The sequence below is a fragment of the Mustela putorius genome, unplaced genomic scaffold (assembly GCF_011764305.1).
Source record: "Mustela putorius furo isolate JIRA1106 unplaced genomic scaffold, ASM1176430v1.1 tig00001913_pilon_pilon_pilon, whole genome shotgun sequence".
Taxonomy (NCBI): domain Eukaryota; kingdom Metazoa; phylum Chordata; class Mammalia; order Carnivora; family Mustelidae; genus Mustela; species Mustela putorius.
The window spans coordinates 157,861-165,125 of record NW_025421905.1 but is presented as its reverse complement, the minus strand read 5'-3'; the positions used below and the strand labels follow the sequence as shown (position 1 = coordinate 165,125).

The following is a 7,265-nucleotide window of genomic DNA, read 5'->3' as shown; positions in this document are numbered from 1 at the left end:
TTTATAAAAAATTAAAAAAAATAATTTAAAAAATCCATTAAAGAAAAAAGACATATTGCACGCCCCAGAGCTAATCTCATATTCAATCAAAAAAGTTTGAAAGTTTTCCCCTTAAAGATCAGAAAAAAGACAATGTGTCCACTTTCACTACTCTCATTTGACATAGTACTGGATGTCTTAGCCAGAGAAAAAAGGAACACAAAGAAATAAAAGACTAAAAAAAAAGGAAGAAGTAAAATTTTCTTTTTTTGGATAACATGAACTTACATGTAAAAGAACCCTAAAAAATTCACAAAAAATTTTGAATAAACAAATTTAGTAAAGCTGCCAAATACAAGATCAATATATAAAAGACAAGAATTTTGTTTTGTTTCTTTTTTTTAATATGGAATGCTTCCCAGTTTTTCATGTCATCCTTGTCCAGTGATCAAGCTAATCTTCTCTGCATCATTCCAATTTTAGTATATGTGCTGCCAAAGTAAGCACAAGACAGGAGCATTTTAACACTCTAATGATGAACTGTCTGAAAAAATAGAACAATCTAATTCACAATAGCATCAAAACTAATAAAATACTTAGGAAAAGATTTAACTAAGAAGATGAAAGATCTGTACCCCATAAACTATGACATTGATAAAGAAATTGAAGGAGACTTAAATGGAAAGATAGCTCATATTTATGAATGGTAAGAATTAACATTGTTAAAATGTCCATACTACCGAAAACCATCTGTAAATTCAATTCCTATCAAAAATCCAATGTTAGGGGCGCCTGGGTGGCTCAGTTGGTTAAGCCGCTGCCTTCGGCTCAGGTCATGATCCCAGGGTCCTGGGATCGAGCCCTGCATCAGGCTCTCTGCTCAGCACGAAGCTGCTACCTCTTCTCTCTCTGCTTGCCTCTCTGCCTGCTTGTCATCTCTCTCAGTGAAATAAATAAATAAATAATCTTTAAAAAAAAACAATATTGTGTTTTTACAGAAGTAAGTAAAGAATCCTAAAATTTATATGAGACCATAAAAGACAACAAATAATTAAAGCAGTTCTGAGAAAGAATAAAGAAGCGAAATTACACTCTTGATTGGAAACTATACTACAAAGCCCTCATGCTCAAAACAATAAAGTATACTGGCATAAAAACAGACCCATAAACAAGTAGAACAGAATTGAGAGTCCGGAAATAAATCCTTTCATACAGTCACCTAATATTTGACAGGGGCCAACATATATAATGGGTAAAGATAGTCTGTTCAATAAATGATATTTAAAACTGAATAGTCACATAAACCAGCATGAAACTGGAACCTTATATTACTCATAAATCTTAACTTGAAATAGATTAAAGACTTAAATGTGATGCATGAAACTAAATTTCCTAAAGGAAAACATAGGAAAAATTCTCCTTGACATTGGTCTTGCCAATAGTTTTCTGGATACCAAGCCAAAAACACAAGCAAAAGAAGCAAAAATAAATGCATCAAACTAAAGTTTCTGCATTGCCAAAAAAAAAAAAGGGAATGAAAACACAATCCACAGAATGGAGGAAAATACTTACAAATCTTATATCTGAAAAGAGGTTAATAACCAACAGATACAAATAGAAAATAATATATAATTAAAAAAATAGCAAAAGTATCTCAATAGACTTTTTTTTCAAAAAAGTTATATAAATGACCAACAGGAGCATTAAAAAGTGCTCAACGTAAAAACTTAGGGAAAAGTCATTATGTTGTTGTTGTTGTTGTTTACCTCTGAAAAACACAGCAAGATATTACTACTTATTAGAATATATACTACCAAAAAATTAAAACTAACAAATTTTGGTAAATATTGGGTAAAATGCGGAACTTATGCACTGTGATAGGGATATAAATTTGTATGGAAAACAGTATGGAGATTATTCATATTATTAAAAGTAAAATTACCATATGATTCAGTAATCCCACCTCTAGGTATATATCTAAAGGAAACGAAGTCACTATTCGAAGACATATCTGCACTCTTATGTTCATTATAAAATTATTAACTCTAAGCAAGAGATGGAAATAACTTCAGTATCCATTAATGGATGAATGAATAAAAAAGTATGGTAAATATATACTATGGAATACTACTTAACCATGAAAAATTAAGAAATACTGCCATTTACAACAGCATGGATGGATCTTGAAGGTATTATACTAATTGAAATATTTCAAAGATTTTATATATTTTTTTAATTTATGTATTATGATATCCCTTACATACAGAATCTGAAGGAAAAGCAAACTAATGGAAACTAAGAGTTGAGTTGACAAGAGGTGAACCTGGGGTGGAATAAGGTGGTCAAAGGGTACAAACTTGCAACTATAATATGAAAAAGTTCTGGGGATCTAATGTACAGCATGATGATCATAGTTAATAATATATACATACTTTTTTATTGTGCTTCCCTTTATTAAACTTTGCATATATCACATTCTTACAAGTTGAAAGTTTATAGCAATCTTGTATAAAATAGGTCTGCTGCCACCATTTTTCTAAACATTTGTTCATTTTGTGTCTCTCTGTCACATGTTGGTAAATCTTGCAATATTTCAAGTTTTTTCATCATTATTGTATTTGTTATGGTGATCTGTGATCAGTAATTATGACCCACTGAAATCTCAGAACTAGTTTACTTAAGGTATATACATTGTTTTTCCTTAAAGACATAATGCTTTTGAACAGTACAGTATAGTGTTTATTTTTTATATGCACTGGGAAACATAATTTTTTATTTGCACTGGGAAACCAAAAAAAATAATAATGATTTGACTTAGTTAATTGAGATAATCGCTTTATTGAGGCAGTCTGGAACAAATCCCACAAGACCTCTGAAGTTCATCTCTACTGTACTATATACATAAAAGTTGCTAAGAGAGTAGATCTTAAAATTCCTTACCATACATGCATAAAAAACAGTGGCAACTATATGAGATAGTAGATGTATTAACATTTTTTTGTAGATTATATTGCAATACAGATGTATGCCAATTTATCAAATTGTACAAAATTTACAAAATGTTAAAAGTTTGCAGTGTTATAAGAAATCATTTCTTAAATTTACAAATTATAATATGTCAATTATTTTTCAATAAAGCTGGAAATAACTTTTTGTAGAATTAATCTATTTTTCAAAAAAGGAATTAAGGAAGTAGAAACTGCAACTAAGTCTGAAATAATGAAATACAACATCCATTTTAGTTATATACACTGTGACAAACACTATTAGTTAGTTTACAATGAAGGAATACTTATGAAGCATGAAGGATGGTCTATAAATAAGGCTGAAAGAGCTCAGTTTTAAGGTTTAAATTTAAAATCTTCTTTTGAAATACTAAACTGACCACCCAGTTTTCCAAACCTAAATGTCTTAACTGCATGAATTTATTTCATACAACTCTATAATCTAGTTTCATAAGAAAGCAGCATGCAAATTTTGAATAAGACAGACTTGCTTAAGTTTCTTTATGTTCAACAGTAAAGGACACTTCCCCAAAAATAAATAGAAGAAAAATCAGCATATGTATTATGATAATTATTTTTCATAATGAGATTCGTATTGAATTAAGGAATATATATCCTCAGAGGGGGTAAAGTAAAATGAAATTTATTTTGGTAAATGTGTCTATGAATAGTCAATACAATGCCTCAATATAAATGAATATTATCATTTTGAACAATTTAATTACTATTATTAGAATTATTATAAGTATAAAAATAGCTATCATTTTAGCATGGAATAAGAGACTCTCATGCTCCATGCTTCATTACATCCACACAACAACTCTGCATAAGTATTATCATAACCATTTCATGGGTGAAAAAACTGAGGCTAACACATTTAGATAACTGGTTTATGATTACATGGCTGATAAAGATGCATCACACTAATTTAGGCTTTATGATTTCAGAATTATACTCTTTGCACTGCACATTCTATTACTCTGTAAATACTTGGCTTTTTTTCATTTAGTTCTTTAATTTTATTCATGTGGCGATGGCTTAAAGCTTCATTTAAAGGAAGCGTAAAAAATTCATTTCGCCAAAAGCTCTCAAGAATTAAAAACGTCATGGATCTAATGTAGACATGGATGTCATTAGTTAATGGGTAACTATATATTTTCCACTCTAGTGAGATAACAATCAGAGTATTTTTCTAAGTTTTAGTCTCTGAGGGTTAAAAAGGACTTTGTTAAAATAGAAATATTTAGGCAAAGGTGATCTAAAGTCTGGATCAGGTCACATTAAGATAAATATTAGGAAACTGAGGAAACAAATGGAGATTTGAACACTGAGCTATGATATAATGAATGGTTTAAAGTATTTAGTAGAGCATAGAAAAGCCCTTTAAGCCTGGTCTTAGCCTAGCATTGCAGCTTCTGGGATATCTGTCTATCTATTATCTATCTATCAATCTATCTAGATATAAATTTGAAAACTTTTTTAGACAGGAGGGGATGAGGTGGGCAGGACGCGTGCTCCTCTCTTAGGAAGAACTCTGGGCAGAAAGCATGCCTTTCCTAAGCCTCTGGGTCCAAGGAGAGGCGAACATGGCACCCCTGAAACAAGGCCCAAGAGGCACCAGCTCTCCGAAAGCTCTACTACCCTGACGCGACAGAAGCCTTGCTGAGGAAGCAGCAGAGAAGTGCTGTTCGCTCCAAGCCAAAGCCTCTGCGAAAGCAGAGCATTCGCTGAGATATGTTCTGCGGGCTGCTGATGCTTGCCTGAGCCCGGTTTGCGGTGGGAGAAACCCGCATACAGTGAAAGCCTCTTTGCCTGGGCATCTCCCCTGGGAATGCACAACGTTCCTTGGGAAATCAGAGTTGGGTTTGGGGCTGCTGCTGCTTGCCTGGCCTAGTCTCTGCAGGTCGGGGGAAGATACCCGCATGGAGCGAAATACCCTTTGCCCTAGCATCCCCTCTGCCTGAGAGGGAATCAAGTGTGGGGAAGGCGCAGCACGCCGCCCCCGGAGAAGAGAAGGAGCCGTTGGCCTTGGGGTCGGGAAACACTCGGGACGCAGGATAGCCTGCCATGGCACAAACAGCAGTCCGCTTGCAAGACAAATGTCACCCGATCCCTGTGCTGAGAGATGGAAGCCTGGCTGCTAAGGAGACATGAGGGGACGACTAGGTCAGGGTCCCGTGCTCCACACTAAGGCAGGACTCTGGGCAGAAGGCACGGCTGTCCTGTGCCCCTGGTCCCAAGGGGACAGCATCTCCTTGGCCACCTGTCCCAAGGGCAGACTTGGGCTTGCCACCAGGTGCCATTCCCGGAAATCGCAGAATCTGCCCCATGGAGTAACGGGCAGTCAGATGCCGTCTTCCACCAAGATGTGGCAGGGAATTGGGTGGCAGGGCGAGTGCCAGGGAAGGAGTGGAGACAGTCCCCCACAGTTCCCCATCCCAGTGCACGGGTAGTGTGCAGTGATCCTGTCGCCTCCTCTCCCCTGCGGTGAAGGACTGGCCTAGACCCTGAGTTTGCCTGAGCACTGGACAAAAGGCAAAGCCTTACCTATCCCAGGGGATGGTAATAGGCATAGAGTGCCATGATAGGACACGCACGCAGCTGCAGGGTTGTGACTGTGTCTGCTTAGTTCGGCTTAGCAAGGTGAACCCCGGGCGTGAACTTGGAACCCGGGAAAGCAAGTGCCAAGAGGCACCAGCTCTCCCGCGGCTCTTCTTCCCTGCCGCGAAAGAGCGAAAACCCAAATTCTTGCTGAGGAAGCAGCAGTGAAGTCGCTTCATGCCAAGCTGAAAACCTCTGGGAAAGCATAGAAGTCGCTGGGAAATCAGAGTCGGTTCTGTGGGCTGCTGTTGCTGCTTGCCTTGCCCTAGTATTCATAGCAGGATGGGAGAAACACGCATAGAGCGAAAGCCTCTTTGTCCGGCATCCCCTCCTGGAAAGCACAGCATTCTTTGGGAAATCAGAGTCCAGTCTGAGGGATGCTCCTGTTTGCCTGAGCTGGTCTCCACAGCAAGGTGTAATCAACCCGCATGGAGCGAAATCCTCTTTGCCCTAGCACCCCCTCTGCCTGAGAGAGAAGCGCGGTTGCGCCCGTGGAAAGAGCCTTAAGGAAAGGGACACGTCTTTCACTGGGCTCCCCAGGAGCATCTGTGGAAGGTGCAGCACGCTGCCCAGGGAGAAGAGCAGGAGCCGTTGGCCTTCTGGTCTGGAAACGGTTGTGAAAAACAGGAGAGCCAGCCCTGGCAGACACAGCGGCCGGTGGCAATACAGGTGTCTACCGCTTCCTGTGCAGAGACGGAAGCCTGGCTGCTAAGGAGACAGGAAGAGATGAGAATGGCAGGGCGCGTGCTCCACTCTTAGGAAGGAGTCTGGGTAGTAGAAAGCATGCCTGTCCTGAGCCTAAGGGCCAAGGAGACAGCAGCTCCTTGGCCATCTGTCCCTGGGGCATATATGCTCTAGCAACCAGGGGCCTACCCCGAACTCGCAGAAAGAGCTCCCTGAAATAACGGGGAGTCAGATGCCGTCTTCCTCCAGGATGTGGAAGCTTGGAGGAGGCACGGGGTTTAAGGGGAAGGAGTGGGGACAGTCCCCCAAAGCTCCCTATTCAGTATACGGGCGGTGTGCAGGGATAATGTCACCTCTCCTTTCCTGTGGGAAAGCACTGGCCTAGTCCGCGAGTTCGCCTGAGTGCCAGAGTAAAAGGCCAAGCGATGCCTACACTGGGAGATGGTAGTGTGCATAGAGTGCCTCCTAGGCTACGCATGCTACTGTAGGGTTGTGGCTGTGTCTGCTTAGTCCCGCCTGGCAGGGTGAAACCAGGACGCGAACAATGAGCCAGGGAAAGCAAGGCCCAAGAGGCACCAGCTCTCCCAATGCTCTTCTTCCCTGACGCGACTGAAGCCTTGCTGAGGAAGCAGCAGCGAAGTGCTGTTCGCTCCAAGCCAAAGCCTCTGCGAAAGCAGAGCATTCGCTGAGAAATGTTCTGCGGGCTGCTGATGCTTGCCTGAGCCCGGTTTGCGGTGGGAGAAAACCCGCATACAGTGAAAGCCTCTTTGCCTGGGCATCTCCCCTGGGAATGCACAACGTTCCTTGGGAAATCAGAGTTGGGTTTGGGGCTGCTGCTGCTTGCCTGGCCTAGTCTCTGCAGGTCGGGGGAAGATACCCGCATGGAGCGAAATACCCTTTGCCCTAGCATCCCCTCTGCCTGAGAGGGAATCAAGTGTGGGGAAGGCGCAGCACGCCGCCCCCGGAGAAGAGAAGGAGCCGTTGGCCTTGGGGTCG

The 7,265-nt window shown here is 40.7% G+C and overlaps 1 non-coding gene across 1 annotated transcript; it reads right to left on the bottom strand.

The window, feature by feature from the left end:
- Nucleotides 1–379: 379 nt before the first annotated feature.
- LOC123394202 lies at nucleotides 380–486 on the bottom strand. Its single transcript, XR_006608951.1, has one exon. It is a non-coding gene; the product is annotated as a U6 spliceosomal RNA (small nuclear RNA).
- Nucleotides 487–7,265: the final 6,779 nt, after the last annotated feature.